Source organism: Macrobrachium rosenbergii, chromosome 45, assembly GCF_040412425.1.
Source record: "Macrobrachium rosenbergii isolate ZJJX-2024 chromosome 45, ASM4041242v1, whole genome shotgun sequence".
Classification (NCBI taxonomy): domain Eukaryota; kingdom Metazoa; phylum Arthropoda; class Malacostraca; order Decapoda; family Palaemonidae; genus Macrobrachium; species Macrobrachium rosenbergii.
In genome coordinates, this window is record NC_089785.1 from 10,591,334 (window position 1) to 10,611,620 (window position 20,287).

The window sequence follows — 20,287 nt, forward strand, 5'->3', positions numbered from 1 at the left end:
AATTCCATATGATGATAATGGTTGTATTAAAGGCTGGTCATTCATATAGGCGGATTTAATCCTATTCTGTTTGCTAATATTAACATTGTATACTGAAAGTAAATCTATTTGAGCGGCAGTAAATATGAGAGCATGTTTTTATGCAGAATATTACTATCCATAATTAGTTATTGAGTGTTAGATGGGATAGAGATATACACGAACTCTTATCACATTGCTCACACGCGAAGAAAGACTTGAATAGGAACAATGAAGTCTGAATTTTGGATGGTCTAACTTTACTAAAAGTTGAGTCATTGAGTCTTCGCGCCTGGTGTCTGCTAATAAAAGGCTAAGGAGAGAGAGAGAGAGAGAGAGAGAGAGAGAGAGAGAGAGAGAGAGAGAGAGAGAGAGAGAACTATAACATGCTTGAAGATTACAAAATATGTTTCGAAGAAGGACAGAGGAAAAAGTCTTTCGTTATAAAGTTCTCTGATTATCACAACTTTAAAATTTTTATTAATTTCCATTTCTCACTTGTGAGCTTTATTCCTGGAAGAAACGACGTAAACACCGTTAATTTTTTTATTTTTATTTTTACATTTAGCTTGTCTTCCGAACCTTCGACTTTCATCATAACTTTCCATTTCAATTTTTATATGACCTTATGACCCATTTTTAGCATCTGATGTACACTTTGCTGGGTGTTGTCGTCTGCTCGGTTATATGTCCCGAGTCTAATGTTTTTACACTTTCAATATTTCTGACCAATTTCATACAGACTGATCCGATATCTCCTCCTCCCTGTGCACTATCTTCGCCAGCTCTGCTGGGTTGGTATAAGTGCTAGCATAAGGCCAGCTTAGTCTAGAGGAAGACGAGGAAGAAGAAGAATGAATAACATATTATTTTAGACATGCCGTTGCGTTCTGTATTTTTCCGCTCAGCTGAAAAACTTATATAAATAAAAAAATTTCCATCTTGTTCATGAGAGTATATTGAATCCAAGCGTGTACGGCAATTCTGGAAGGTAAATCTGGCATAATTTTACTTTGCATATAAAAAATTCAAAGTAATAAAGAAAGAAAAGCAAATTCACTTAGTTCATCGATCCATTACTCTCTGACCTAATATGCAAAGCTCAGCCTTCTACCTGCCCCAGATTCTTATTTTCTTGGGTCTGGGAACAGAATTCACGAAATTCCTTAATGGGCCGTTTGTGTTAACCAGCAATTGAAAGAGAGAAAAGGAAGGAGAAGTAATGAGGTGCTCAGCGCGTTCTTGTAATGCTAAAGGTTTCTCTTTATCTAAAAAGTTTTGGATGTGCAAATTCGCAACGGACTAAGTTCGACTTCGCAGTTCCTTTGGCGGTGTTTCTCTTCTTAACTAAGGCTGGGGTTTCAGAAGTAAATCTGTGTGCGTGCGTGCTTCTGATAGTGATTGTGGTTTTGTGTGTGTGTGTGTATGACGTATGCCAGAGGAAATTTCGTAATTCCGATCTCTTCCAGAAGAGTAAAAACTGCAAAGTACAGTTTTCTTTGCATCGCAGATCTTTTCTGGGCAAATCTACAAGACTTGTTGAAGCTCAACTTCTTTTCTGTTCGTAAATTCAAACTGCAAATTCATTCAAGTTTTGGAACTTTGGGGGATGAAACCATTGACGAAAGAAACAATCATTCGGGCGTTGTTCCGTGACTTTTACCAGCAGAAGGTTTAAGGTAACTAAGAAAGTGCGTCCACAATTTCCGTATTAAATTGATGAAGTTCAGAAGAGTTTTATCCTCTTGCTCACGTTCGGTGTCGGAAAAATGCCCTCATTCATGGGTAAGTTTGTTAGTGGAATCATAGCAGAGTGTTTCTTATAGATGGAAAACTATTTTCATAGCAATAATGATGTATTTATTTGTATATTATTAATTATTTATTTATCGGGCTAAATGAAAATACCTGCATCAAGTGTCATTAAAGCTTCCACATTCCTTATGACTGACCAGTTCAGTGTTTCCTTATGGCTGACCAATTCAGTGTGATAGCAGAAGGAACAAATACCACTCTCATAAACACTAAGCTACAAATGTCATTTAATAGCAAATTCTGTCAACCTCAAAAAAAAAAAACAAAAAAAAACGCTGAAGGGGCATTTATAAGTGATTAGAGATCCATCACCTTCGGTGTATGTTATTCCGAGGTTGAGAGAATTTGATATTAAAGTAAATTTGTGGCTTAATGTTTGTGAATATGAAAAAATGTCACGGTGTGTGACATTAATTTCCTCGGGTAGATTGTTACCCCTAATCTCGTAATTGAGAGGAGAGAGAGAGAGAGTAATTTCCATAATCCTTTCGTGATTATAAGTTGATTTTTATTTCTTCTTTGCACATGTTAATTGCTTCTGTTTACATTTCCCTCTAAAGTTACTTGTGAGATTCACTCCTGTATTCTTGTTCCCTTCGTCTTCTTCCCCTCCCACTCTCTCTCTCCTCGAATACTTGAATGATCCTCTTCTACAGTATAATGCCACGGGTCGTTTCTTCAGCTCTGCAGGTTTTTTCTTCACCAAATCTCTCTTCTGTCTCATTCCCCATCATTTTCTTTCTTATAACTTGACTGCAAACACCCTGCTGACTCATTGACCCCATCCTTTTGATTTAGCACAGTCCTTCTATTTCAAAGTCTTTTTATACTACCCACATCTTCTCTGCATGTGCAATTCTCATTCCCTTTTCATCAAACACACATTAACTGTGACATTTCATCCCTTCCTTTATAACTAAAATATCTTGTCTCAATCGCTTTCATTTCATCTATAAGTAAACAGTTATACATCCTTCCATTCTCTTCTAACTCCGGCAGGGAAGTTCGTCTTCCATAACCCATGTATAAATATTTAATCTAACAAACTTTTCCTTGATATTTTCTTCTGCCGAATATATTTATGAATATTCTGTTCTAGAAACCACGAATTAATAAGCCAAGCCTTCAATTTGGATACATTCTCTCAAACATCTGTTCATTTTTAGTCACTCCAGGTTCTCTCAATTTAACCAAGCAAAGATTCCATTTTTTTTTCATACTTTCAGTTACTTTCAGTTTTTTTCTGTTCCTGGGCTATATTCACTTGCTACCACAACATTTTCTTCTTCCATACTCAGTTTTACTAGAGCAGCCTATGGAATAAATCATTTTGCAATCTTTGAAGCACCCATTCAGCCTTCCTGTTGTGATGAGAATTCCTACTATCTTGGTGCGCCTATCATATTTTATTGGAGTAACTAAAGGCTCTGTACCATTTGGGTCTAGTATCAGTAGGCCTAGGATAAGGATCAAACTTAGAAAGTCACAAGTTATCGCAGCTTCTTTGCTGTATTTCTGACTTCCCACAAACACACAAAGCCTAAATGTGTGAAGACATCCCATTGAGGCAGTAATTTAACCTCGGGGAATGGCTTCAGCATTCGTCGTCTCAGCTGGTAAGGCAGAGTCCAGGGTTCCACACCAGGCCTGTTCTCTCTGTCAACCCCGGGCGTCCATCCAAGGGCAACGAGGGCGCTGAGAAAGGAGTCTTCTTGGAAGCCTCATGTCTTTCACTCCACACATTGGCTTCTCCGCTGGGCCTTCGTTGCTCTGCAGTGAAGATTAAACATTGATTTTTTTGGCCAATAAGTATTTAGTTTTATTCACTTGGCGAACGTAATCTGATATTGAAAATAAAAGGGGGTGTTGTCTTCGTGGGACTAATGCTTTCCATGAAGGCGGATGACAGTTTGATTGATTAAATCCAGCACAGTAGATATATTTTGAAATTTTTTTGTTTTATATATATTTTTTATTTTTTATTTATTTATTTATTTATTAATTATTTGCCACTGAATACAAAATACAGGGCTCTCCCATTCCTAATAATTTACCTCTTTTAACCCTAATTTGAAATATATAGAGTATATATTTAAAAGATAAGGTATACGTACGATGTATATATGAATTTTAGAGCTTCACACGAATGCGCCATTAAGCTGTGTCGTGAATTCTTCGTCTAGACCCACCGGAGTATAATTCCATGCAGGGACACAGTTCTGCTTTTCGATTAAGCTATTTTTTTATGTGCATCTTTTGTTGTTTATACTGGTTTCATGGCTACTGAAATGTTAAAATTCGGAATAATTATTAGCATAATGCTGCTGCCTAAATATTTTATGACACTACTCTTTTTCTCGTCTTTGCATTCAAATTTTCATGTTTATAAATGGAAATAAGTCATAGGTCATCACTTTTTGTTACCTTAAATGGAACGACTCGATTTATTGAAAGTGATGTGACATGAGCCTCTTGGTAACTCAAAAAAAAAGGACCGTAATTTGTGAAGATGTCTTAATAGGCTGAGAATAACTTAAACCCAACAGGAATTACAGCGCGTTATCGATAAGCGCCAGGGTGTCCAGAGTCACTTTCACTTGATCTAAACCAGAAGCACTAATATAATTGCCCTTGGGTGTACGTTATTCCCAAGGTAAAGTGATTCGATATTAAATTAATTTGTTAACGATACGAACGTAAGGTAGAGTGAATTTGATATTAGACGATATATATGAATTGTAATTGCGAAAGGAAGGTAGAATGGGTTCTATATTAAACGATATTTGGGAAATGATAATTGCGAACGAAGGGTAGAGGGAATTCAGTATTAAACGATATTTGTCGCCTAATGTTTGCGAACGCAAACCTTCAACACTCTACCCCCGAACCAGAGCTCCCACTTGCCATTCATTACCAATATGAGAGAAGTATTTGTCCCAACATTTCTCCATAGACTCTGAGAAGCCTCTTGGGAAAGTAGAAAAAGTTTTATCCTACACCTTAGCAAAGAGAAATTAGGACGGAGATTTAAATTTCATAACACGAAATGATCCAGTTCAGTGGAAATGACTTTGGGGCTAATCAAAAACTTGAAAAAATTCTGCATATAATGACAAAGAGCGGAGAGATATAGAAAATAAATCAAAAGATAGCAGGTGCGCTGAATTTCATTGAGACACCTGGATATTTATTAGAAGGTTAATAAAAAAGAGTAAAATTAATATCTAAGTAACTTATCATATTTAAGAAATACCCTGTCTACCTTGTTCCCGTGAAAGTGCGGCCCGTGGGACACAAGGTCTTGTTCATTGCGAAGCAAGGAGAATCGCACACTATTCAGCTGTTTTTAGAAACCTTCAAATGTTATCAAATGCCTGATTACACGCTGCAAAACAAATTGCTACCGTATTCATGTAATTAAACAATGAACATATGTGTAATACGCACAGTAATCAGTAAATTTCATACTTTGGAAATTTTAAGTAGAAAGCATAACAGTCATGAAATTGATGTCCACGTACATCGAAAAGTTACGATAATATCCCTGCAAGGGGATGAAAACCTGTTATTACAAATTGAATTATAACTGGTATGATTGGCAGGTAGAATATTAAGAGTCGTAAACCTAAACGTTTATAAAGGAATTATTGGAACTGGAAGACATTTTTGTATGAGATCAGCAATATCCCTACAACTGATTTTGGAATCACAGCAAAATTCCCCCGAGTTTTACAGACCCACCGATATCGTCCTGAGAAAAAGGCGCATGTGGAGAAAGACTGATGAGAGGTAGTTCCTGGGTGGTGTAAAACGAAGCTTCCATTATGAAAGGACTGTCACTCCGAAGGGCTTCTTGTATCCCATTCAGGATAAATTATGAGCTCAGAGGATAGGTGAGTGACTCAATGCTTCGTGATCAAATGGGGCCTCGTAACCTCAGGAAGAGAGTGGCTGGTTCGGTCAGAACCAGGTCGGCCGCTGGAAACAGGGAGCTGTCAGCAACCAAGGGGGAAGATGAAAATATAAGTGAGCTGGCTGTCTTATAGTGACCATGTCAACTAAAAAGAATTTATTCATTCACATGAAATCCATATTCTCTAAGGAATTTCGGTCCTAGAGGAAAATTGGAAGCCATATACGCATAACATACTTACTTTCCATAAGGAATATCAAGCTGAATGTGTGTTTTTCAGCCTCCAGCTCCAGATTTTATATCATTTAAATAGGAGTAGAGGTGTTATGCAATGACCTTCCAAACAAGGTCACGGGTTCTTAAATGAACCAATTTTATATGAGTGTAGGGTCCGGGAACTAATGGAAGTGGTTGTGAGATGATGCGAGGCCCTTGGAGTAATTCTGGGCGTTCGACAAGACGACCGTATCAAATTTTGATTAGAGATCTATTTTGTCGTCTTTCAATCCCAATTTGAAACTTTTTCCTTTCCATACGTTATTTACTTAGACTAAAGGTACCGAAAATATCAGACTCTAAATGTATCGAAAACTGATAGATATGAGATAAGGAGATTATTTAATTTAGCTTTCATCCTCTTTTGTTCATTTTATCTTTTCAATTACGATGATTATATTCTCTGAGAACTTTGCTTGATAATTCGTGGCCTTTGGCGCTAGGTGCTTGTAAGTGTGTGATTTTAATAATAATAATAATAATAATAATAATAATAATAAAAGAAAGTCTTAGAAACCAAACCTTCTTCATACACCATTCTCATGGACTCGCCAATACCCATAACCATGAGATCTTAAATCATCACATTCCACGCGATCAGACACACTATCATACGGTGCCTCATCATAATGAGGGAACGTGTGTGTTATGGGGTGTTTCATCATATCATTTTTTTTTTTGCTTTTTCTTTTTTTACAATCATGATATCCTTTTGAATTCGAATATAATCTTTTTGTCTCCTGGATAAAGTTCTGTTTATTCAAGAGGAGATACTCTGGCCTATGATTAATTTCTCTCTCTCTCTCTCTCTCTCTCTCTCTCTCTCTCTCTCTCTCTCTCTCTCTCTCTCTCTCTCTCTCTGTTAACGATAATTTACTTGACATAGTATGCGTAGTAAAATTATAATATATTTATATTACATTTGGCTCTTAATGAGAAACCTGAAATTTACAATGGGTATTCTTTCGTACTTTTTTTGTAGCAGCGACAAAACCAGTTTTCCGAAGCCTTGGAAATGTGAGCTATCTTCCTTCCAAGGACTGGATCCCGCACTATGAAAGTAATGTGTAAACATATATTTACTCTTCCCCTGAGTAATAAAAACTCTCTTGAAAAAGGAGAAGCAGAGACAAAACAGTGTACCTGATTTATTAGAACAAAATTACTTTCATTTTGAGGCCACTTTCGATAGGACAGGTAAACAAGTAAATAAAGAAACAGCTTACATAATCAATATTCAGTAACGAAAACTGAGACACAATACATAGATTTCTATTATTTTTTATCCTACGGAATAGGTGCTGTTTCATTTATGGAAAATTACCAGTTATAGGTATTATCTATGATAGACTATGATTAAATCGATAATAATAATAATAATAATAATAATAATAATAATAATAATAATAATAATAATAATAATAATAATAATAATAATAAGTAAAAACATATTTCTAGTTATAAAGAAGAGCATTTACTCACTACCTTTTCTCACAAACACACACACACACACACTCCTAGTGATCGCTCATTTAATACATTTCATTTCTAACGATGTCCACATCATATTGATCAAGAAATTAGTAATTCATTCAGTGATAAATGTAACTAAGAATTACGCCACAATATTAATGGTGCATTACGGTTGCAACGCTCCTCTTGTGAAATAGAGACCTAAATTTATATTTCCACAAGTGTATAATATTTCACTTCTCTTCTCTTCTCTTCTCTTCTCTTCTCTTCCAAGTTTCATATGAAATGAGCAATATTTTCGGCAGGTACGAATGTTATGCGGTGCACTTTTTCTTTGTATTGCGTTGCACCACATATGAATGACTCCGTTGTGAGAAAACGTCGCCCAGACAGCGAAATTGTCACAATTTACATTCAATCATTAGGAATGGGTCACCAGATATCTGTATACATAAATTCCAGTTCTCACATATTTTCGTTCAACTAAAGCTGAGAAAACGAGTGTGCTAGAAACCATTCATTGTTTAGATGGAGCTGATGCAGTTGACTAAACAAGAAATTTCAATAGCGTCCTGTTGTTCGGTGGATGCTAATTATGACTGTTCAGTGCAAAGGTTCAGTAGTTCTCCTTCAACGAAGAACAAGTGCCTCGTTCTTTCTCCCAAATGAATAAATTGAGCGGAATTCCATAGAATGCGCGATGCTATTTAACACACATTATGGGTTTTATGTGTCCAGCGTGTTTAATCTGTAGACAGATGGTTGAATATGCAAAAGAGCTGCCGATAAGCCTTTTATGGAAGTATGTAAAGTGGCTGATTGCGTGGAAGCTTTTCGCACTAGATTCAGGTGTCAAAATATGAGCGTTGACACTAATGTTAGCATTAAGGAAAATACATAATGTTTTTCAGTTGTCAGATATAATTAAAATATATGGTTTAATTTTTTAACAGTCTTTATTGGGCTTTTATATATAATCCATCCTAGTTAAATTTGCAGCTTTATGAATTTTTAAATGTTAATTTATTTATTAAATTTCGGTATGTTAATTACCGAATTATAGTTAACGATGCCTGTGTGACGTTTGACGCCATTTATTGCGTCAGTGTTGGGTGGGGGGGGAGGCGTTGACATATGAATAGTTCAATTGCAATATCAAAGGCACTGAAGGGAATCAAGTAGCAACAATTAGGGAAAAAGGTGGGGGGTTGGGGAGGATGTTCCAAATATTGGTGAGATGTTGGAGGAACAAAATTGTGAAAAATTCTCTTTTATAAAAAGGAATTAATATAGAGAAATATAAATTAAACAAATTGGTCATGATCGATTGCTGTTTCCAAAGTTTCTTCCGAGATGGGGCTAAATTTACTCACGTAATTCTAAGGGTGCATGATACATCTACACTAAAGATACAATGTGTCATAAACACGCCAGTAACTTATCACATACATAACAAACAAGTAGAAAACAAGTCAACGACTGTAAACGAAGAACGAACTTGTGGCAAATGCTGGATAATCTTATGAAACACTGGTCAGGACTACTAATATGTCACTGACCTGTATTCAGCTTGTTGCGATGAATGTGCGATAAGTTGCCGACATGTGTTTATGAAATGTTTTACTGCAGTGGGAATGTAACATGTTTAAATTAGAGATGGTTGCCAGTCGGGTAATCAAAGGGAAGCTGGAGGTGGGAGGTGATATTTCAGTAGTAAGAAAGGTCATGGAAATAATGGTAACAGAGAATGAAGTCATCGGAAGAAAGGTGTCTTTCGCATAAGAAACCGTCTTTGAAGCTTCAGAGCAGATCGTCACAATCTGTCAGATTTCGTTAATTTTCGCTTACCAATCTCATTCTAGTTTCTGTTCTGTTATTATACTGGCCTTTATATTGGATTTTTGTTAAGTATAGCAGTAGGGTACCTCAGAGTTCTAAGTCTGTGGATGAAATAAGAATTAAGAAACTAGAGAAATTTAGTCTTTCGATAATAGATAAAGTTTGCGTATGTGATAAACGCATCAAAACGAACAAATATCCGATCCTTGTTTTCCAAAATCAAAATAACGCAGCATTGTCGACGTATCTTTCAAACGCCAATAGATTATGTTTCCTTCACAATATATAACAGTCATTTTATTGGCCATGAGGCCGGAGGGTGAATCATTTAATGATAAAAAATTTCCAAGCTCCGGAATGCTGTATTGGGAATTGTTTTATGTTGTAGTTTGTAGATTCTAAATTAAAAATTTCCCGTTGGAGCCTCAATATGATGCATCATGATCGAAATATTTTTTTTGGCAAATGTCAGTTAAATGGAGTAATGGTAAATAATGCCACTCATAAATCCACTTTTTGTTTAACTTGCTTTTGTTCTGTCAGTTCCTCTTTGGCTATGAACTTCTGGTTTATATAGAGTAAAGGGCGGTCAGTTTAACCATTAAGTTAAGCACGTCCCTAAAATGACGCTAGTATCCATTGATGGAATGTGCATCTGTAAAGAAAATAAGAGAAATGCATGCTTACACGAGTCCAAGCACTTACAAATATAGCAGTTGTTTAGAAAATGCTTTCACATAATCATATCTGTCGCTTTTCTTAGATAATTGAAATCAACCTGAATTTATCTGAGAAATTAAGAATCTTCATTTTCTTGAGCACATTGAACTTCAATATGAATGTCTAAACAAAGCTTCCGTCTTTATTTATTTATACATTTCCAGTTAAACTCCATTCTTTCTACTCTGAACAGAGGCGTAAACCACTCGATCCAACTCTCCCAACCGTCAGATGGTAATTAAGAATCATTAATGGTTCCTCCCACCGCCGAGATTCCTTCGCGTTGCTCCTCCAAGGGATTCCTACCTGATGGATGAGGGCTTAGGATTCGGTTTTCACTGGAGCTTTTTCAGTCCAGTTGTCGATCCTCCTCATGGCTCCAATTTCTCCCAATTCGCGTGGATTCCGTTCCGTTCCTGCTTCCTGAATTTTGGACGCTGCTGAAAAGTGGTCGTTTGATGTGTACCATAATTTGGGAGACAGAGGAAAAGGTTTGGCTGACGGCTAGAGAAGGATGGCTGTTGCCTTCAGAGCGAAAGATCAGTTTGTGTTTTGGTAAATAAGTGGGTTTGGGGGTTAAGTTTTTGTTATAAAATGTGTATGTGAAGAATTGCATTTGACACATGAACTGGGAGAATTAAAAAAAAATGGCATTTAATGTGGAGAGCTTTGTGTACATTTAGTGTATCCATTTTTCAGCCTTTTCCCATGACTTCATTCCCGATTCCTCTCTTCAGCCATGAAGTCCAACACCTAAAACTGCTATTTCTTAGTGCAACTGTCGGGTTTTTCTCCCAGTTCCACCTTTAGATCCTTTATTTTCTGGATCTGTTTGTCTTGCATCACATGCTCGTGACAGGGAGCCATTTCCAAATTGTGCCTATTCACTTAATGGCAGAATCCATGGAGGATTCATTGGCTAAGTGCACTAAAGGATAACCAATTCATTATAGTGTTCAAGTCCCAACTGACTAAGGTCAATGACCCCTGTAACTTCATATTGGTTTTTAACCTTGGTCATCCCTCAGTCTCCCAGAATTGAAGCAGAAGAGACGAAGCACTCAACACCTCAACCTCATTCCCCGTCATGCTGACAATGATTTCTGGCGCTGCTTCTGAGCAAAGCTACAGTTTTCCACCGTGGATCTAGCCTTCACTTCATGGGGCGTCAACATACAAGCAGCACTTGCTCCTACTCCAAGCTGGGCGCCTTAATCGAGGTAATATCAGGTGGTTCTGGTGAATCTTGTGCTTGCTAAAGGAGGATGCTAATCTCTCTAGGTACAAACGTAGCACTATATATATATATATATATATATATATATATATATATATATATATATATATATATATATATATATATATATATATATATATGTATATATATATATGTATATATATGTATATATATATATATATATATATATATATATATATATATATATATATATATATATATATATATCTATAGAGAGAGAGAGAGAGAGAGAACATTTCACTGACCGAAAATCACAAAGATCTCTCTCTCTCTCTCTCTCTCTCTCTCTCTCTCTCTCTCTCTCTCTCTCTCTCGCCAATTCCTCCTCAGTGTGAAGCTGTTGGCGCTGCTGTTTGTGTAGTTTAAAACTGACAATCTGTGAAGGCCGCATTCTTTATTGTATTGTGTAAAGAGCCATTTGGGGGCCCCGGAATTCAGCCGGTTCCTATTTGCTGTCAGAGTTTTATGCAGCTGTAAACATCCCGTGCCGAAAGAAAGAACCCGCAAGCATACTCACTAATGACGCCATTGTAGCGAGATCCAGGAACATAATCCTGTTTAGTCACACGAGCGTCTATGTTTTCGGGGAGACAACTGAGACGATGCTGCATAATTATACGAATAATAAAACAGCGCGAAGTTTTAATAGACGCTATCATTGCCATAATTACGCATTTTCTTTGCTTTCTAAAGATAGATGCATTTTTCATGCAGGTTTAGCTTTTTTTGTTTTCTTCATTTACATATTTGCGATATCAAGTGGCTTATTCGTGTTATGAAGTTATCGATGTAGAAATTAAAGACTAAATCTCGAAAAATGGTCACAATTTTAAACAACAGCAGGGCTGTGCAACAAGGAAGCTACTAAGTATGCTCGGAAATATAGGAAGCAAAATGAAAACATTGGTGAAATACTGCCATTATTTGGAATAGTGAATCTAGGGACTTTGTCGGTCAGAGGTTAAGCTATTCTTCTGAATAGACCCAGTTTCTTTATAAAAATGTCAAACAATTTCTTTGTAAAAATAGTTATGATGAATATGAATTTGGCCAGAGATCTATATGAATAAAAATGTATTTAGATAAACGAATATAGTTGCCAAATAATTTTTCCCTGTTGAGGGGGTTGGTACGAGAAAGTTACAACCTTCTAGTTTCTTTGCAAGCCTTTAGGAATGAGGTTGCTAGCCCTTCACCCTTTTTCATGATACCACCAGACGTTCGTACCCACTTCTGGATGAGGTTTCTAGTTACAAGCCCCTCTCCACTCAGGGCTTGGCTCACCTCAGTTGACTTATTACCAGGAGCGAAATTCAAAGTGTATGGCAGTAGACGTGAAATGGATTTTTATCAAAACCAGCCTTAATCGCTTCACCTAACTCGAGAGAAAAATGCGGGCGCTCTCACTTGTGAGGCAAGCGTCGTGACCACTTGTTCCAGCACCACTTAGGTGATTTTAATAAGCCTGTGCAATCTGTAGTACTGTTTATTATTCTGTTGGTCGGGCTACTTTCCATAATCAGCAGATATCTTTATTTGTGGAAAGTTTTGGAAAGAGAACTTCTAATTTCACTTGGATATAGCCTTTGGTAGAGAGACAGTTATTATTATTATTATTATTATTATTATTATTATTATTATTATTATTATTATTATTATCCGAAGGAAATAGACCCTCTCTTAAGCAGGTCTTTTTTGGAAAGGATGGCTGTGCTTGAAGTCAGAAGGTTAATGGTCAGCGTTTGGGGGCAAAGTCTCTTCTAAAACGGTCGTACTATAAGTAGCTACCCCCGCCTTTCTTGTTTTACTTGCTAACCTTGTTTGCTCATTCAGTTTTTCATCCTCTGGACTTTACTACTGAAGTAAATCTTTCTTGTTTGTCATTGTCATTTTTCATTCTTTAAACATATTAATTTTGTAAGCTCTGTTGTCAGTTTTAATTGAGTGTTTTTGTATCTTTTTAGCCAGAAAAGATGGGATATGGAGTGATCCCGAAGCGCACCTATTAATAAATATATCAATGATGAGCTGACTGTTCTTCTATCCAAGCTACTCCTACTATATATGTGCATATATGTATATATGTATATATATATGTATATATATATATATATATATATATATATATATATATATGTATTTATATGTATATATATGTATATATATATATATATACTATATATATAATATATATATATATATATATATATATATATATATATATATATATATATCTTTCTATCTATGCATCTATCTCTGTATATATAACTATCTCTGTTAATACACACTAACACACATATATGTATACATGCGTATATGTAACTTTATCACATACACAATTGTTCTGTGCATTAACTAAATTACTAAAAAGGACCTCATTCAAACTGGATAATCTTATAGATACCATGCAGTTTAGATAAGAATACTAATAATATACTATATAACTATATATGTATATATATATATATATATATATATATGTATATATATCATATGTATAATATGTATACATATAATATATATATATATATATATATATATATATATATATATATATATGCCCATCACGAGAAGCAGTAGGAAAATCCTCATCATCTACAGTTTTATTTTCATTTGACATATTTCACGACAGAATTCCAAGTCGCATTTTCAGAAAGCTATAAAATATAATATAATTTGCGACATCAATAACAAATTAATGCAATGGCAGCTCTTTATGTAGTGAAATCTTTAAAACAAAACACCTCATTCCAAGACAAAGTCAATAATGAGTGAGGAGTTCACTAAAATCTTAAAACAACCTACCTATATGAAAGAAAGAACAAAGACTAACATAAATAGTACAAACAGAGTGAGAAAACCAGTTGCCCAAACTGAGGCTATAAACAATTTCACTGAGGACGATTGAGTGTTGCTTTGACGGCACAGTCTTCCGCAATGAAATTATGGATTCTAGGATGGTTCAAGTCGTTGTTGTTCTGCACTCGGCCTAGGATGGAAAAAATGCTGCTGGCTCAACTAAGTTTTACATAATTTTGAATGATTTCGTATATTTGATTGCTCAGGATTGAATAACCTGCTACCTGTTCTATGACTTATGCCCCTGTGAATCTATACGGACCTTCAGCAGCCTCGTGCATCCCACATATGTATATCCGTGATCACATCGGGCAAGTGTACTTATAAGCAACGCTGGACGAAAACAGAGGACTCGACCGGTCTTGGCTCTGAACAGAACCCCTATTGTAAAGGATTTTTTTGGGATGATTTTCAGGTTTAAGCTGAAACTCTTTTGAATAATATTTTATTTGCTCTCTAAAAGTATCATCATGCACGAAAGAAACTGCATATCTTTAGTTTCAACTGATCAGACCAGGTGTTGCCAGTCATTTTCTGTAGTAGCAGATTGTTGGGATCTGAAGAAAAAGTCGTGATGGAAAGCAATTATTGTTGCAAATATTTCACTAGGATCTGTCGTGAAGCTCTTTAGTTTGACAGGTGGTGTAAGCCCTATGGAGGAGGGTTAAAATAGAGTTCAGTTTCAAATGAAAGAAACACGAACTATAAAAGTTCATTCCCAAACCAGTAAATGTATTTCTACACACCTCTAATAAAAACCTGATCTCACAAAATAATAAGATCAAGGAAGGGGAGTTTGTTATTTTACACTCCTTCTCCATAGCGAACCTTATGTTTGGATGTTGTCGGATGACAGGCTTTCAGAAAGGACTCTGCATGACATTCATGACGAAATAGGAGAATATGTCGTCAACATATCTTCGATAAAATAGAGGCGGAACTTCATGGACATTCTTTCTAATATGCGCTCCTCCAGGAGCACATGAATGTTAGCAAGAATTGGACCAAGTGGTGATCCCATGTATCCTTCAGTTTGTTTATACAAACTGAGAAGAGGCAAAAGAATAAATGTCCAGCTTTGCAGCCCAGCTCTAAAGTTGTTTAAAATGTCCTACTAAAATTATTAAAAATTTTTTATCTTCATCAGTAAAAAGTTTGCTTAATATTATCTCGATATGTTATTATTATTATTATTATTATTATTATTATTATTATTGTGTGTGTATTATTATTATTATTATTATTATTGGAGAAGCAATTCCACTTATGTATATGTATATATTTAAAGATAAATATACAACTATTAGTTGCTACTTCATTTAGACTCAATATACTATGGTATTTTTATTACTATTATTTTTTTAGAATATGAATCCAATTCATGCCAGGACAAACATACAGGGACCATTGACTTGAATACAACCTCAAGTATATAGTAGACGGTTTTTCCAGGAATATTGGAAGAGTTTTCGATGCGTCTTTAATAGTGTTCTTGAAGACTCTAAAACTTATTTCTTTTCCGAAGAAAGAATTTCATTTAAACTAGACAAACGATTCTAAACTACTCTGTATCCTTCAAAATCTACTATTATAATTTGATCCTGGTACCATAAAAAACTATATATTTATAACTGCTGTACGAAAAAACTTAATCTTCAACTTGCTGGAGGCAATCTCTCTCTCTCTCTCTCCCCCTTAATAAGGTGATCAATGTAGCAATGGAAGCCTTGTTAAATAAAGGTCGCACTTTTCTCTTGACTGGCTGGATTACTGGGCGCTAGTATTGACCATTCAAGGAAGTGAAATTCTTGAGACCACCTTATTTTTAACTATTGGGAAAAATTAACGCACACAGACACACAAACCAGTGTGCTTTACACACACACACACACATATATCTATAAAATATAATGTATATATATATATATACATATATTTATGTATATGTAATCTATCTCACTATAATAATAATTTCAAGTTGATCTTGTCTCCGGGGTGAAATTTTCTAGAAAGCTTTATTGCACATGTATTTTTAAAAGAAATAAATGTAAATGTAGCGAAAATCATCATCATCGTATCCTTTCCTCGTCGTCGAGAGGAGATATCTATCTATCTATCTATCTATATGTATATATATACATATATATAGATGCTCATAAATATATGTAGATATACATATATATATATACTATATGTATATATATATATATATATATATATATATATAATATATAATATATATATATATATATATATGTATATATATATATATATATATTATATATATATATATATATATATATATATATATATATATATACATACATGTATATAATATATATACATATATGAATATATATATATATATATGTATAATATGTATATACATATATACTATATATATTTATATATATATATATGTATGTAATATATATATACATATATATATATATATATATATATATATATATATATATATATATATATATATATATATATACATATATATATATATATATATATATATATATATATATATATATATATATATACTTTATATATATATATATATATATATATATATATATATATATATATATATATATATATATATATATATATATACATATATATATATATATATACATATATATATATATATATATATATATATATATATATATATATATATATATATATATATAAATATATATATATATATATATATATATATATATATATATATAAATATATATATATATATATATATATATATATATATATATATATATATATATATATATATATATATATATAAATATATATATATATATATATATATATATATATATATATATATATATATATATATATATATATATATATATATATATATATATATATATATATATATATATATATATATATATATATATATATATACTATATATAAATATATATATATATATATATATATATATATATATATATATATATATTTCTCCCGGCGACGAGAAAAGGATACATTGATGATTTTTCACTAAATTTTAATTTCTTTTCTTTTTTAAATATTGATGTTTTCGTGGCAATAAAGCTTTCAAGAAAATTTCATACCTTCTGCTGCAAAAGAATCATTGTCGCCTGGCGCCGTAATATCTTCGTGTTTTCCTGCGGTCGTTTTAAATTCTTCCCGCTCATGCGTATAGTGTGCATCACTCAATAGGTGCACTGACACCAAGGACTACAGTGGCCATCTCAGGGATCACTCCGAGGAGAAGACGTCTTGAAGCCTTCAGAGACAGCATGTGAGCAAAGAAGGCGAAGTTTATAGCCAAAATGACTGGATGACAAGCAGATCGACTAAAAGAGATTTTCAGGGGAAGAACATCACGAGAATGGCGAATGGCTTCAGTCTGTAATTTACTGCTGAAAATATATGGACTACTTCATGAGAACGTGTAAGTCGAGTTCCCGCCTTCTGCGATTATTCGGCACCTCTACAGTCGTATTGTCACTCACGGACGCAAGCTCTTTGTTCGAAATAAGGAAGAAATAATCAAGAAAGAGGAAGACAGTGGAACGGAGGAACTGAAGAATTTATACGAAATAAAAGGTAAACGAGAGTGTTTTCTAAGCTGATTGAGAGGGATTTTGGATGCCAAAGTACGGCAGGGCAGTTCTTCGCTGCCGAAAATAAGAAGAAGGAACAAAAAGAGGCGACATCGGCGTGGAGGTATACCTGAAGAATGCTGACGAAGAATAAAGTATTAGATAACCTGAGGTGTTGAGAAACTACTTCAAAGATTTTGGATTACAGAATTACTTTTCAGGAGAAGCAGGAAGAATCGAAGGGATGATCAATATCGTCGGTAGAGAGATCTCATGAGTTTATAGAGAACTGACTCATAAAGCAAGAAGCTGTTTATGTACTTGAAAAAGAACTCCAGTAATGGTTATCGCGATGTTGAAATGATCTAAAACGGAGATTTTCCTTGAAGACATTTTTGGAATCTTCAGTCCTCCGGCTCCTGGAAGGACGAGAAATGCCATTAGCGCATCATAGCCAGGCTTCAAAGTGTCAAGAACAATCTCAGGATGCGCTTCAAATCGTCTGGAGACCTTCGGAGACAGAAGTGTCAGTTTGAAAAGTAGAGATGAAAGCAAAAGTATTGGTGAAGGGTCCGACCCGAGGCGCTATTCCTCAGAGCAACTATGGGTCTGATAACTACCATGAAGAGCCCCAAGCCCTTTGGGGATTGGCCCCAAAAGCCTACAAGGCTTGCCAGATCTTTGAGGGCAGCCTTGAAGAGGAAGGTCCGACCAGAAGCTGCTTCCTCGGAGGAAGGCAGGTATCCTGTCAAGGCTGGGGAAGCCAGAGCTGGAGAGGGGGCCCAGAACTCAAGGATGAGACCCAAAAGTCCTCTAGGCTGGCCAGTCTCTTGAGGGCAACCTTGAGGGAAGGGTCTGACCAGGGCTGCTTCCTCGGAGGAAGGCAGGTATCCTGCCAGGCTGGGAGAAGCAGGCCTGGAGAACCCAAGAACTTCAGGATGAGGCCCAAAGTCCTCAAGGATGGCCACGGTCTCTTGAGGGCCGGCGCTACAGAGGAAGGGTCCGACCCAGGCTGCTTCCTCGGAAAGAGGCGGGTATCCTGCCAGGGCTGGGAAGCAGGCCTGGAGAGGGCCCAGAAATTCAGGATGAGACTAAAAGTCCTCCAAGGATGGCCAGTCTCTTAGGGGCGGCATGAGGAAGAGAGTCTGACCAGAGGCTGCTTCCTCGGAGGAAGGCAGGTATACTGCAGGCTGGGAAGCGGGCCTGGAGACAACCCAAGAACTTCAGGATGAGACCCAAAGTCCTCAAGGATGGCCAGTCTTTTGAGGGGCAGCCTTGAAGAAGGGTCCGACCCAGGGCTGCTCCTCGGAGGAGAGGCAGGTATCCTGCTAGGCTGGGGGAGCAGGCTGGAGAGAGCCAGAGCCTCAGGATGAGGACAAAGTCCTCAGAGTTGGCCCGATCTCTTAAGGGCAGCCTTCGAAGGAAGGGTCTGACCCAGAGGCTGCTTCACTCGGAGAGGCAGGTATCCCTGCCGGGGCTGGGAAGCGGGCCTGGGGAGAGGGCCAGGCACTTCAGAGATGAGACCCAAAGTCCTCAAGGATGGCCAGTCTCTTGAGGGCAACCTTGAAGGGAAGGTCCGACCCAGAGGCTGCTTCCTCGGAGAGGAAGGCAGGTATCCTGCCGAGGCTGGGAAGCAGGCCTGGAGGGGTCAAGAACTTCAAGGATGAGGCCCACTAGAATTCCTCCCCTGAGCTGGCCAGTCTCTTAAGGATAGCCTTGAAGGGAAGGTCTGACCCAGAGGTTGCTTCTCGGAGGAAGGCAGGTATCCTGCCAGGCTGAGAGCGGGCCTGGAGAGGGACAGGCTTCCAGGATGAGACCCAAGTCCTCCAAGGCCAGCCAATCTCTTGAGGCAGCCTTGAAGGGATGGGTGGGCAGCCTTGAAGGGATGGGTCCGACCCAGAGGCTGCTTCCTCGGAGGAAGACGGGTATCCTGTTTCAGGCCTGAGAAAGCCGGGCTGGAGAGGGCCCAAGAACTCAAGGATGGGACAAAGTCACTCAAGGATGGCCAGTCTCTTAAAAAGGGCAGCCTTGAAGGGGGAAGGGTCTGACCCAGGGCTGCTTCCTCGGAGGCAGGTATCCTGCCAGGCTGAGAAACGAGGCCTGGAGAGGGTAAGAACTTCAAGGATGAGACTAAAGTCCTCCAAGGCTGGCCAGTCTCTTGAGGGCAGCCTTGAAGGAAGGAGTCCGACCAGAGGCTGCCTCGGAGGAAGGCAGGTATCCTGCCAGGCTGGGGAAGCAGGCCTGGAGAGGGCCCAAGAACTTCAAGGATGAGGCCCAAAGGCCTCCAAGACTGGCCAGTCTCTTAAACCTATCTGGTGCAAGTTGGGTCTGGGCAGACCCACCCTACGGGATTTTTTCATTTTAGATAATTTTGTTAATAATCGTTTTTAGTTGATTCTGCTTGATTACCAAAATATAGGAAATTATTAATTATTTTAATTTCATTAATAACGATTGACAGATGAGACCTCACATACCACAATCCGGAGGTTCAGAGCGGTAGTCAC